The sequence below is a fragment of the Cajanus cajan genome, chromosome 1 (genome assembly GCF_000230855.2).
Source record: "Cajanus cajan strain Asha chromosome 1, NIPB_CcT2T_4, whole genome shotgun sequence".
NCBI classification, from domain to species: Eukaryota; Viridiplantae; Streptophyta; class Magnoliopsida; order Fabales; family Fabaceae; genus Cajanus; species Cajanus cajan.
The window spans coordinates 75,889,738-75,902,480 of NC_138517.1; the positions used below are offsets into that span (position 1 = coordinate 75,889,738).

Consider the following 12,743-nt stretch of genomic DNA (forward strand, 5'->3'; position numbering starts at 1 on the left):
AATTACAGTGGTGGAGAGAGACAGATTTGTAAACTTATACATTGCTTAGGACGATGTTTTTAGATTTTTTTTAAAAATTGTAATATTTATTTGATATAGTAATTATTTATTAAGGTATTTTTATGTATGTAAACAAAAAAGTTGAACACACGACCTCTGGGAATGTTTATTGCATAGTGTTTTTATGAAGACACAACCAAAGCCAACAAAACTTTCTTGAAGACTACCAAAATGTCAAAATAAATTTATGTTGACAGAGACAAAAAGTCAAATTTTTAGATAAAAAGTCAAGACAAAGACATCGATAGAGACAAAATGTCAAATTCTTAGATAATTGTGAAAGACTTATCCATGAAAATGAATAATTTAGGAAAATGTAAAATAATTTTCAGATAAAAAAAAATTCATCGAAAAACTCATTTTAAACTGAATCACTAGGAAAAAAAATGTCTTCAATGTTGGGATAATCAAATTGGTTGTAATGTAACCAATTTAATAAATGTGGTGCAATAACATTTTTGAAATTATATCTACATTTTTAAAATTAATTTTTTTTAACAAATTTAGTAAGATATATTAAAATTGGTTTTTTTAAACTGATTTTATAGAGTGTTAGAGGGGCCGAGACACTTCGTACCTCTAATAATTATACATAGATAAATATTAAAAATTATAGAAGATATAAGAAAAAAAAATTTACATTCAAGGATATAAAAATTCATTAAAAAATAATTAATAAAATGTATGTCCTTTATAATATGCATAAATATTAAAATTAGTTGATTTTTAATCGATTTAGAAGAGTATTTTTAAAATCAGTTAAACATTTAGTCAATTTTAAATATACTCTACTAAATCGATTCAAAACAATCGATTTGGTTTGGTTTCTTTTTCTGGTGCACGAACTGTTAGAAAAATAAATTTAATAGAGCACAAGAAAAATTAAATTTTAGATTTATCAATAAAACCAATATCAACAACACAATGAATACTATAAAATTAAAAGCAAAACAATCAGTAACAACTAATTAAACACAAAGAGCAACATAGAATATTAAATAATAGGTTTAGAATAGCCTAAGTTGAAGCACGCAGAGCGCTATCCTTAGAGAGAAAACGCCCCCACTGCACTGATAATTTAGAGTCTTATAGTGCGCTCCTCTCCCAAGATACGTCAACCCGTTAGACCGTTCGAGTGCAGCAAAAGATTCCCGAACCAAAGAACACCGCTCCAAAATTATAATTTTGTAGTAGAAATAATATTGAGGGAGAGATAAAAAAATGAACTTGTTGTGTATGTATTTTTCTATATTTTATTTTTACGTACGGTTAGGGCTACTCGAAAACCAGAAGAAACAAATTGGCTATATTTATGAAACTACTCGAAAGGAAGATAAAGGCCAAACACCAGGATCGTATCAGGAGCCTTATTTGTTTGCGCTTGAGATGTGATCAAATATAATTGTTCGAATCAAATCGAACAGAGAAATGCTCGAAAAATAGGTGAAGGAGGCTACTAGAGGTTTCCTAAAATGATTGAGTAGTTAAACCAAAGCGGTTATTGACAAGCGAATCAAAAAGATAATATAAGTGGATGAACGGTTACGAGAAGTTATATGCTAGACCACGTAAAGAGAGCGTAATGGCGGTTATTTTCCAATAACTCGCACGTACACAATTAACTACCCTCGATTAGCTCTATAAATATGCAAGGCATAGTAATTTACAGGGGTCGGAAAACTCATACTAGAACTAAATTCTCAAGCACTCTCCGCTTGCGCATATGGCTTTCGTGGAAGGAATTGTTTTTGGGTATGACTACTTCTCGGCGACTTTTCTTTTCTCTTTTTAGAATTAGGATTAGTGTAGTTTCCTTTTTGTTAATCACGTAGTTTAGTTGCATAATTATGCTTCAGCATTTCAATTGTAATTCTATGCAAGTGAATCATGATCTGTATTAATTGTAAATATATGTATTGTTCATTCTGTTCATATGCTATGTGCATGAAAATCATTACTTGTTAATTATTGATGAATATTTAGAAACAAGTAATTATTAATCTTATGTTCTCTTGTTCCTCAAAAGTCAAAACAAAATATACCTAAATTGAAACGTTTGTCGTGCTAGTTCGAATAAAAAGAATCCATAAACAAATTCCACCATAAACACATACCAATGTCTATATAAGCATAATATTAGAGATAAAGGATGTGCACCCCTCTTTTGCATGCTTTTCAGTAACAGCAAAAACGTGTACGTTGTGCGGATGTGCACCACTCTTTTGCATGCCTTTTGGTAACAACAAAGAAAGTGTACGTTGTGCACTCTAACCAATTAGAAAATTGGAGACTTGGCCAAAGTAAAGAAAACCATAACAGTTTTTGTTTTTGTTTTTTTTAACATACAAATATTAAATAAAAGCAAAGATTAATTAAATTAAATATTTAACTTAAATTTTAAATTATAAGATAATTTTTTAACAATCCCTCACTAATTTAAAATTTAAATATAAAAAAATGATATATATATATATATAAACTTAAATATTTTAATGGAGCATGATATATTATATTTTCAGTATAAGGAACCTTCCGGGTTTGAGCTTTATACTTAGTGCATATGAACTTCCATTTGAGAGAATATGGAGACATAATTGTCTTGAGTTATATCCCTCACTACTACAAGATGCATATTCTACATCGGTTCTCTAAAGGCATCTACATCGGTTCTAAAACTAATGTAAAATAGAGCAACGTAGAAAATGTATACATTTTTACATCGATTCTCCAGAGAACCGATGTAGATTTATTCTTAAATGTACATCGGTTGTCCAGAGAACCGATGAAGATTTATGCTTAAATCTACATTGATTTTCTTGAGAACCCATGTAGATTGCATTTTTTTAAAAAAAATTATGCTTATTTTTTGATTATTTCTGATTACTACTAGAGCACGACCAGTTTTCAAGGATTTCAATAGTGCTTGACAGTACCTGAAATCAAATAACAGCAATAAGATAAGAGACTGTCGCAACCCAAAAATTTCTGATCTTGCGACTAATGGTTTAAACATCCTTTTAAAGATCTCATCAATTAAGGAATACCCGGACACTAGACTAATCCTTAATTAATGGTTTTGAAAATAGGTTCTTGGAGTCGCCACCAATGTTTTACTCAAAACATTGGAAAAAGAAAAGGTTTTTTTAAAAGTCAATAATGGCCTTGATAACCAGAATTGGGTTCGAGGGTCGATTACATGTAGGGAAGGTATTAAGAACCCCTACAACGCCCTCAATCGGTACCCTATGATGAAGTTAGCATTATCAACAATAATAATATAAATATTAAATCCCCTTTTATTAATAACTATTTACATGCTTGAAATTTAAATTATACAATTGACCTTAAAATGTCTACATGATTGATTTTATTATAAACAAAATTTATAAAAAAACAAGAAATAAAATAGAGAGAAGAAAATTAGTTGAAATACCTCTTGAACGAGCTCTATTAATCTTCAAATATGGAAATTTAGGTGCTTTGTGACAACCTTTCACACTACAATGCCTCACAAAATCTCAAGAAATACAAAAGAGAGAAAGAGAGAGAAATTTCAAGCTCCTAAGGAGTCCGGACGAAATTTTTGGAGACCCTCTGAACTGTGCCCAAGATTTCTTATTTATAGGCATCATACGTGGGCCAGAACGGCCCGTTCTGGATTCAGAACGGCCCGTTCCGGATTCGAACGTTACGTAATACTTTTGCACCCTAGAACGGCCCGTTCTGAAATCAGAACGGCCCGTTCTGAAATCAGAACGGCCCGTTCCGGGAAACCAGAATGGCCCGTTCTGATTTCAGAACAGCCCGTTCTAGGTACAAATTTTAGGCCATTTGATGGGTTTGGAACGGCCTGTTCTGGTCTAGAACGGCCCGTTCCAACCTATAATTTTTAGGCCTTTTAGAAGCCTCGAAACGGCCCGTTCCAATTCGAGAACGGCCCGTTCCGGACTTGGGAACGGCCCGTTTCAATTCTGGAACGGCCCGTTCTGGGCCACTAAAAATAGTTGATTTGGAATTTTGGGCCCTCTGATGTCCTATCTTGTTGTTTGTATGCCCCCAGACGAAATTAGGTGTCTACAACTGCCCCTCTTTACTTGTCCTTTGGAATAGCTGTGTTGCTTTTCCAAAGGCAAGTAAAGACGTAGACATTTCGTCCGGGTCTTCTTCTCATCTCTGTGTTGATGCTTCTACGTTGCTTCCCTTGGACAAGTGTATTTGCTCGTATCCTCACCCTTTAGAGCAGTTGAACATTGATTGCGTACTCTATTGGGTAACAAGGTTGACAAACTGTACACTTGATCTTTAGTCTTCGAGTAGAAGCTCCATTGTCTCTCTTGTAATAGTGAGGTGAAAATTCGGATCTTCACTCTTGTTTTGACAATAGATACCTTCACGTTGTTTCCTTTAGGTAGACAGTGTTCCCTATATCCTTGCCCCATGGAGCAACTGAGTGTTGGATTGTATGCTCTATTAGGTGTCAAGGATGGTGAACCGAAACATCTAGGCTTCAAGATCCATGTGAATGCCCTATGTCGCTTGCTATGTCCAAATCTTCTCCTTTACTTCAGCAATAATGTAGATGCCCCCACACCGTTTCCTTCGGGTAGATGGTGTTTACCTGTATCCTTGTCCCTAAGAGCAATTGAGTGTTGGTTTATATGCTCCGTCGGGTGATAAGGATGGTAAACCGAAACATCTAGGCTTCTTGTCTTGATGTAGATGCTTCCTACTGCTTCTGCTTGCTTCATGATAGTGTGTTCCTTTATTTGTAGCTTGTTAAAGAGGGAGTATATTCTGAGCTCAGCCTCTCCAAGCTGGACTGATATTTAGGGCTTCAGCCGGCCCACTCTAAAGGTAGGTAACCCTCTTTGATGTTGTAGTATTTTCGTAGCCTCTGCAGGCCGTAGTATTTTCGTAGCCTCTGCAGGCCGTAGTATTTTTGTAGCCTCTTCAGGCCGTAGTATTTTCGTAGCCTCTGCAGGTCGTAGTATTTTCGTAGCCTCTGGAGGTCGTAGTATTTTCGTAGCCTCTGCAGGCCGTAGTATTTTCATAGCCTCTCCAGGCCATCTATCGGTGCTGATGATGTGATTGCCCCTTGACGAGGATTGTTGGTAAGTGGTGCCCTTGTGCTGGTGGGCAAAAGAGTAGATGGTTGACAGAGATTCTAGTGTTGCCCCTGCCATGTGAGTATTGTGATGTCTCTCCAGGCGCAATGTTGAGTCCTTTTGATGATTGATTGTTTGATTGTTGATGGATGGTTGTGGAATGAAAGACTGCCCCTAGGTGGATGGGCAGGACACGTTTGTTGTTGTTCTTGTCAATGTGAGTATTATGATGCCTCTCCAGGCGTCTGCTTGTAATAGGTTTTTTTTTCTGAATTTTATATTTGTTTAGCTTCGGCTTTTTCATGTTTGAAGCTTTCTTTTTTTTGCTATTTTTCTAAATGCTTCGGCTTTTTCAACATGTATGAAGCTTGCCTTTTTCTGTTTGATCTTTTGTTGTCATCATTGGTGGAAGAATCCCATCCCATGATGATGTTATTTGCTCAATCTTCATTGATGAGTATTATTTTGGAAGCCACTCCTGGCTTTGGTAGGAAAACATTCCTGGTCTTGGCATTTTCATGGATCATCCTTCATTTGGTTGAGAAGCGAAGCGCGATGGCCTCTTTCTGCTTATGGGTTTGCTTATTTGGTCGATTCTGTTCTATTCCACTGTTGATATGTCTTTGCTTAGTGGGCACACAGAATCACTTGAGGTTGCCGTTTGCCACTACTTGGCTCATGGTTGGCTATTGAGATTTTACGAGTGCTTTGTCTTGATGACTTCTTCTGACCCGTAGCAAGTAGCATGCATGGGTGCATGGATGCAAAGAAAATGCAAGACAGGAATGATTCTTTTATTTATTTATTTATTTATTTTGTGTAACGCCCTTCCATATGCCCCTAACTCATATGCATGCGATGCATTTTATGCTCATGTGTTTGTTCCTAAAGATGCAATTGATTTTTTTTATGTCGGGAAATTAACCTGTACGCATTAAGGTTAATGTTGACGATTTCTTTCTATCCATGCCAATCTTGATTACTGTCGGGATATGTTCTTTTGAGCCCAAGCTTCAGTGGTTCCTTAACTATCCAGTCGATGTGTGGTCAAGCGTCTCTAACCTCTGTTTGAGGACATCTCAGCCTTCCCTCTGTGAGTATTCACTGTGCATTTTCCATGTATCTTTTCAGTACCATTTTAATGCCATAAGGGTCAAGAGAAAAGAAGGAAGGAATGTTATATTATTATTTTGTTTTTTCAAAAGGGTTGTTAGAAGGGATTTTTCAAAAAGGGTTTTTTAGAAGAAGGGTTGGCCAAGGTAGGCTTTAGTGTTTAGGGTTATCAAACAAAACGTATTTGCTACAAGGAAGCTATCATTGTGTTTTAGCCTTTTTGGAAGGTGGAGTGATGACTTGGGGTTATGCTTTGTTTAGATGATCCGTCGAGCCGCCTTTCGGTTTTCAACTCAGGTCGCTGCTTTGACGTCCTAACTTTTGCCTAGGTTACTTGAGATGTGTTCCCTAGCGGACATTTTTCTTTTGATCTTTTATTTTGCCTAGGTTACCCATTTTTACTTGTGGGTTGCCTAGCAGATCTTGCCCTAACTTTTGCGCAGCCCCCTTAGTGGGTTTCCTGCTGGGCCTTCATTTTTTTGCAGCACTCATGAGGTATGAGATGTCTTTATTTTATCAAATCCTAGTCATGTTTGAATTCCTGATTGTTCCTTTGTTATCCTTTCCATGCTATTATTGAGTAACATCTTTGTTGCAAATACATTTTGTTTGTTAAGGGTTGATGGATGAGGCCTAGAGTGGATATTTAGAGGGAGAAGAGAAACAAAAGAGTGTTATAACATTTAAAACAGTACTTTCAATTTACACGTGCCCCTTTAACAAAGCTCGAAGGCCCGAGCATGCCCCGAGTTCGTGATTCATACACAGAGAGATAGACGAAGGTTACCCCCTAGAAAGTCATGGATGATTTGATAATTTCAAAAAACCGTTCCACTTGCTTGGACGTCGGTGTTTCGAACTAGGAGTGAAATCTTTATGAATTCTTACTTTCGAAGGGAATACTCGAGCCACCTTTCGATTTCAACTCAGATAGACATTTTTATATATCCCTAACTTTTGCATAGGACGTAACCTATCGAGATTTTGATTCTTATTTCTTTACCCTAATTTTTGCCTAGGATGCCCTTTACGGGTTTTCATCCTAGCGAGTTTTTGTCGCACAATGTCTTTATTCCTCAATTGGATTTTGTCTTGTAATTCCCTAGAAGCAAGGATTCGTCCATTCTTGATCATTCCTCCTATCCCGGCAATTGTCATTTCGTCATGGGAAAGTCTCGCTGTTTGAATCATCGATTTGGGCGTGTGATGCCCCCAATTACGGATATGTGTTTCCCGATTTGATGTGTCAGGTTCGCATTTGATTACAGTAATTTCCATTATCCGGGTAACACGCACAAATTAGATTTCCCTTTTTTATTCTTATTTATTATTTACAAGGAAGGCGTGTTATCTATATGAAACATAAAATAGGATGCAAAAACATATGAGAAATTCAACGGGTATCATTCTCATTGATTTTTGTTTAGAGAACATTCGTTGCATACTATTATATGTGCCTTCCATTTCTAATGAATATATGCTAATGTACTATCCTAAGGGATGCATGATATTTATTTTCTACCTAAATTTTATCATGTTTTTTGGCTAAGAGTTATGATGCATGATTTTTTTGCTATATTTTTTATTTGTTTTTTTTATTTAAATAAACTATCCTATATGATGTTTTGAGGTTTGGGTATATAGAAGGGAGTTAAATTTTTTATCATATTTTTTTATTAATATCTATTCGTTTGTAATTCTTATCCATTTGAAATAAATAAACACAAACAAATGCAACACACATATGCTCAAACAAATGTACACCCGCGAACAATCACGTTTAAATCTTTGGTCTGTGATGCCTGCAAGAAAAGTGCATTGTATAGGACAGTTCTAATCTCACTGGTCTTAAGGCCCCCAAGGTGCCCCCATTATAGGGAGACCCAGTATCTCTGTCGCCATCACCTGGCAAACTCTAAGGTCTGTCGCATATTTCGGGCTAGAGTAACCGGTTATCACCTTAAGTGTGATTTCCGACAAGGCTCGCAGGCTCCAAGGCCAAACTTGGGCCGGTCGTACATCAACCACTCCCTATGTTTAATACTCTCATGCCCCCGGGTGTAGGGGGAACTGTTGTGTGCAAAGGTTTGTGTACAATTTTTTTATTCAAAAAGATGCAGAATTTAAACAGGCAAACAGATATTAAAGCCAAACAAATAAAGCAAACAAAGTAAAGGGAAAAAATATTTAAATTATTATTTTTATTTTATTCACTTCATCAATTAAATGGGCCTGACCCTCTTAAAACGTCCCCAGTGGAGTCGCCATCTATCACAACCCGAAAATTTCTGATATTGCGACTAATGGTTTAAACATCCTTTTAAAGATCCCATCAATTAAGGAATGCCCGGACACCAGACTAATCCTTAATTAATGGTTTTGAAAATAAGTTCTTGGAGTCGCCACTAATGTTTTACTCAAAACATTGGAAAAAGAAAAGATTTTTTTAAAATTCAATAATGGCCTTGATAACCAGAATTGGGTTCGGAGGTTGATTACGTGTAGGAAAGGTATTAAGAACCCCTACAACGCCATCAATCGATACCCTATGTGGAAGTTAGCATTATAAACAATAATAATATTAAATCCCCTTTTATTAATAACTATTTACATGCTTGAAATTTAAATTATACAATTGACCCTAAAATGTCTACATGATTGCTTTTATTATTGTTTATATTTATAAAAAACAAGAAATAAAAGAGAGAGAAGAAACTTAGCTGAAATACCCCTTGAACGAGCTCTATTAATCTTCAAATATGGAAATTTAAGTGCTTTATGACAACCTTTCACACTACAATGCCTCACAAAATCTCAAGAAATACAAAAGAGAGAAAGAGAGAGAAATTTCAAGCTCCTAAGGAGTCTGGACGAAATTTTTGGAGACCCTCTGAACTGTGCCCAAGATTTCTTATTTATAGGCATAAGACGTGGGCCGGAACGGCCCGTTCTGGATTCAGAACGGCCCGTTCCAGATCCGAACGTTACGTAATACTTTTGCACCCTAGAACGGCCCGTTCCGGGAAACCAGAACGGCCCGTTCTGATTTCAGAACAGCCCGTTCTGGGGTACAAATTTTAGGCCATTTGATGGGTTTGGAACGACCTGTTCTGGTCTAGAATGGCCCGTTCCAACCTATAATTTTTAGGGCTTTTAGAAGCCTCGAAACGGCCCGTTCCAATTCGAGAATGGCCCGTTTCAATTCTGGAACGGCCCGTTCCGGGCCACTAAAAATAGTTGATTTGGAATTTTGGGCCCTCTAATGTCCTATCTTGTTGTTTGTATGCCCCCGGACGAAATTGAGTGTCTACAGAGACCATATAAAAAGAATTATCGCAATTAAAATAATGTTATATGAACTTACTTCAATGAATCTGAAACCTTCCCCACTTCAGCTAGCATATATGCATATATAAGCTTATAAGACTGAAATGGATGCAATGTAAACTAAGAGTTTCCAACCACCTTTGAATTTACAATATCCCAATCACCGGCCACATCAACCAATTACATTTACATGAATTTACCCAAAACAATTCCTCCTGATCTACAAATTTTATGCTACGGAATGGACCATAACTATTTATCTAAAATGCTGAACAAAAGGAGTTGCAAATTTCAATAAAATTGTTCATGACCTTTTCATTGTGTAGCACAGCATGGATCATGGTTTTTGTATTGGAAACACCATTAAAATTAAAAATTAACGGCAGTCAGGAAAACATAGGCCAATTGAAATTTTAGAATAGAAACCTATAATACATAGTTAATAATGAAAAGACATACATAGTTAATGCAGACAATTGATTTTCATGCATAATCATGTAACATTGTAAGCATAGCCAATAATAATTATCAAAAGTGCATACTTCCAAGTTCCAACGCACTTACAAAATTGATTTAGTTGAAATACCCCATTCTTAAAAGAAAAAATGAATGACTACAAAAATAAAAGACGGTATTTATTACTCAGTAGTCTCAATGTTGAGTTATTAATTAAAAACAGCTCATCAACATTTGTGTTCAAATAGAATACAGACAGCAAGGGCTGAATCAACTTACCTTGATGTTTGGTCTTAATTGCATGCTTCTGGCCATATACCCTGCTCTCATATTGTCAAATTCAGCATGTTTGGACTTGCCTTCTACTTTAACAGATGAATGCCTTAGCCTTTGATGTTCAAAACAAATATATAATACGTCCTCATATGGTATCTCAATCAAGGGACTAGTTGAGTCATTAGTAAGAATCAGTAGTTTGCAGTTCTCTCGCAAGCTGGAGACTTTAGGAGCAAAGTCATGTAAATCCAAGTGTAGATGACTACAGTAAATAATGCCAACTTGCGTAACAGTACCGGGGAAAAGTAGCAAACCTTCTTAGTACTTGAAATGGAAAAGCTCTTTGTCAGAAACTTCAAAGACTTTAACAAAACTTGAAACATATGGGGAATCATTTCTTAGAGAGATAGTGATAGCAGTTTCACCACCATCACATGTAGCTAGACCCTCAAGAGTTGTTGAAATAAATATACCAGCCATATCATAGGTAGAATGACTATCTACTTCAGCTTCAATAGGGACCATAATAGTATCAGATGTATCTTGCGAGGACCTCAGTAAATGCAAACAAAATGCACCAAAGATTTTTCCCTCAAATCCAGCCATAATATCCATCTCCATGAGAGTTGCAGAGCCATGTGGAAAATCATTTATCCTACAATTTGCTTCAGTTTCAACAGAATTATGCCCTGAAGAAATTGATATCCAGTCAGGAAAATGATTTTTATTACTAGATTAGTACGAGTCATTCTACTTATCACATATCCTATAATTGATACACATAAGCTGGAAAAAGATAAACAGTCTCAAGAAAACAACCACATTATCATATTTACTGAGCAGTTTTTCACCAAATGGTAACATCTATTTGCAAGGAAGATTGAAGGGGTGGGTGTTACCTGGACTAGTGGGATCACAGCCAAACGTGCAGCAACATTGTCTAATGATTTCTCACATTCCCTCCATAGCAAATTGTGGGTTGGCATATCACCATATCTGGTTGGAAAGGAGATTCAGAAAATCAGCATAATTAACAAGAATTGGAAACAAAATTAAGTGACAACTACGCTTACTTAAAACCCAGCTCAGCTAGCCTCTGTGCACACTAAGAGAAGTGGCGGCTCTTATCATCAGCAACTTGATCAAAGTCAGCAAAGAACCCCTCCCCTATAATTTCACTATAGGAAGAAAATCGGACGATAGTATCCCATCCCAACCCAATTGCACCGTTCTTCCCAACCTCAACCCTAAACCCCAAATTCAAGCCAACCTCCTTCACCTTCGTCTCGACGGCCTCCACACTCTTATCGAAAGTGAACCGTTTCTCCCACCGCCTCCCCTTATCCAACGTCATTTCGAACAGCCCCCGCAAGTCCAACCCCGAGGACATGGAGATTATGTCAAAAGCGTTCATCCCCAACTTATAACCGTGGTGGTGGCAGAAGCGGAGCGTGGAGACGAGCTGCGTAGCGGCGCGCAAGGGACTCCGAGAGGCGACCGCTACGGGAGAGCTTGGAGAAGAGCTCGCCGCCGCCGGCGAAGTCCACGATGAGGTAGATCTTGGTCTTGGTGGCAAGGACTTCGGGGATTTTGAGGATGTTAAGGTGGTGCTGGAGGCGGCGCATGGCATCAATCTCGCGCACGATGCGGGGCTCCATGGAGGCGTCGACCGTCTTGGACTTATCAATGGCTTTTACCGCGACCGTGGCGCTGTCGAGCAGCGAGTGTGCCTGGTAGACCATGGCGAAGTTCTCGCGGCCAAGGAAGCACGTGAACTGGTACTTTCCGACTGTATAGAGCGTTTTAGGTTTGAGAGTGTGCGAGCGTTCGAGAGTGTGCGTTTGAGTCAGAGGGTGAGCGCGCATCTACTGAGTGGTCGCGGGGGCGGGGAAGAATTTAGTCAACCTTCTACATCGGTCAACACAAAACCTTATGTAGAATAGCTCACTATTTTCATTTCTACATTGGTCACTCATATAACTAAGGTAGAATTGTTTATATTTACATCATTTTTTAGAATAACTATGTAAATATTCTTATTTATTCAAGTTATTTACAAAATTGCCACCGCACATTTTTTACATCATTTTGTAGGGAACCGATGTAAATATGGTGACGTGGAATAGTGTTTTTCTAGTAGTGCCTTTAATCAAATTTTAGAACATAACACGTATAATAAAGGTGTTCATTTGAGTTCTAATCAGTGGAGCGCATTACGGCCTTGCGCATGTATCTTGTTTCGTGAGTGTCATTTAGAGATTGCCCATATCTCACAGTAGCGGCCCCACCACCACACTCACTAGGTGAACCCTTCCAAGGGTGGTCTCTGACACCCACCCCTACAACAATTGTCATTGGGTCCATTAATAGGTATTTTTAATTTTAACACAATAAATATAAATATTT

At 37.3% G+C, this 12,743-nt stretch overlaps 1 pseudogene across 2 annotated transcripts; it reads right to left on the reverse strand.

Moving 5' to 3' along the window:
• LOC109812904 (CBL-interacting serine/threonine-protein kinase 4 pseudogene) lies at positions 1 to 12,302 on the reverse strand (annotated as a pseudogene). Of its 2 annotated transcripts, XR_014428728.1 has the most exons (4): positions 11,411 to 12,289; positions 11,237 to 11,333; positions 10,341 to 11,026; positions 1 to 9,585 (listed from the first exon to the last, which is right to left on the reverse strand). The product of XR_014428728.1 is annotated as a CBL-interacting serine/threonine-protein kinase 4 pseudogene, transcript variant X2 (transcript). The 2 variants fall into 2 exon arrangements; XR_002240959.3 differs by lacking the exon at positions 1 to 9,585 and having other exon boundaries at positions 10,069 to 11,026; positions 11,411 to 12,302.
• Between the last annotated feature and the right edge of the window lie 441 nt (positions 12,303 to 12,743).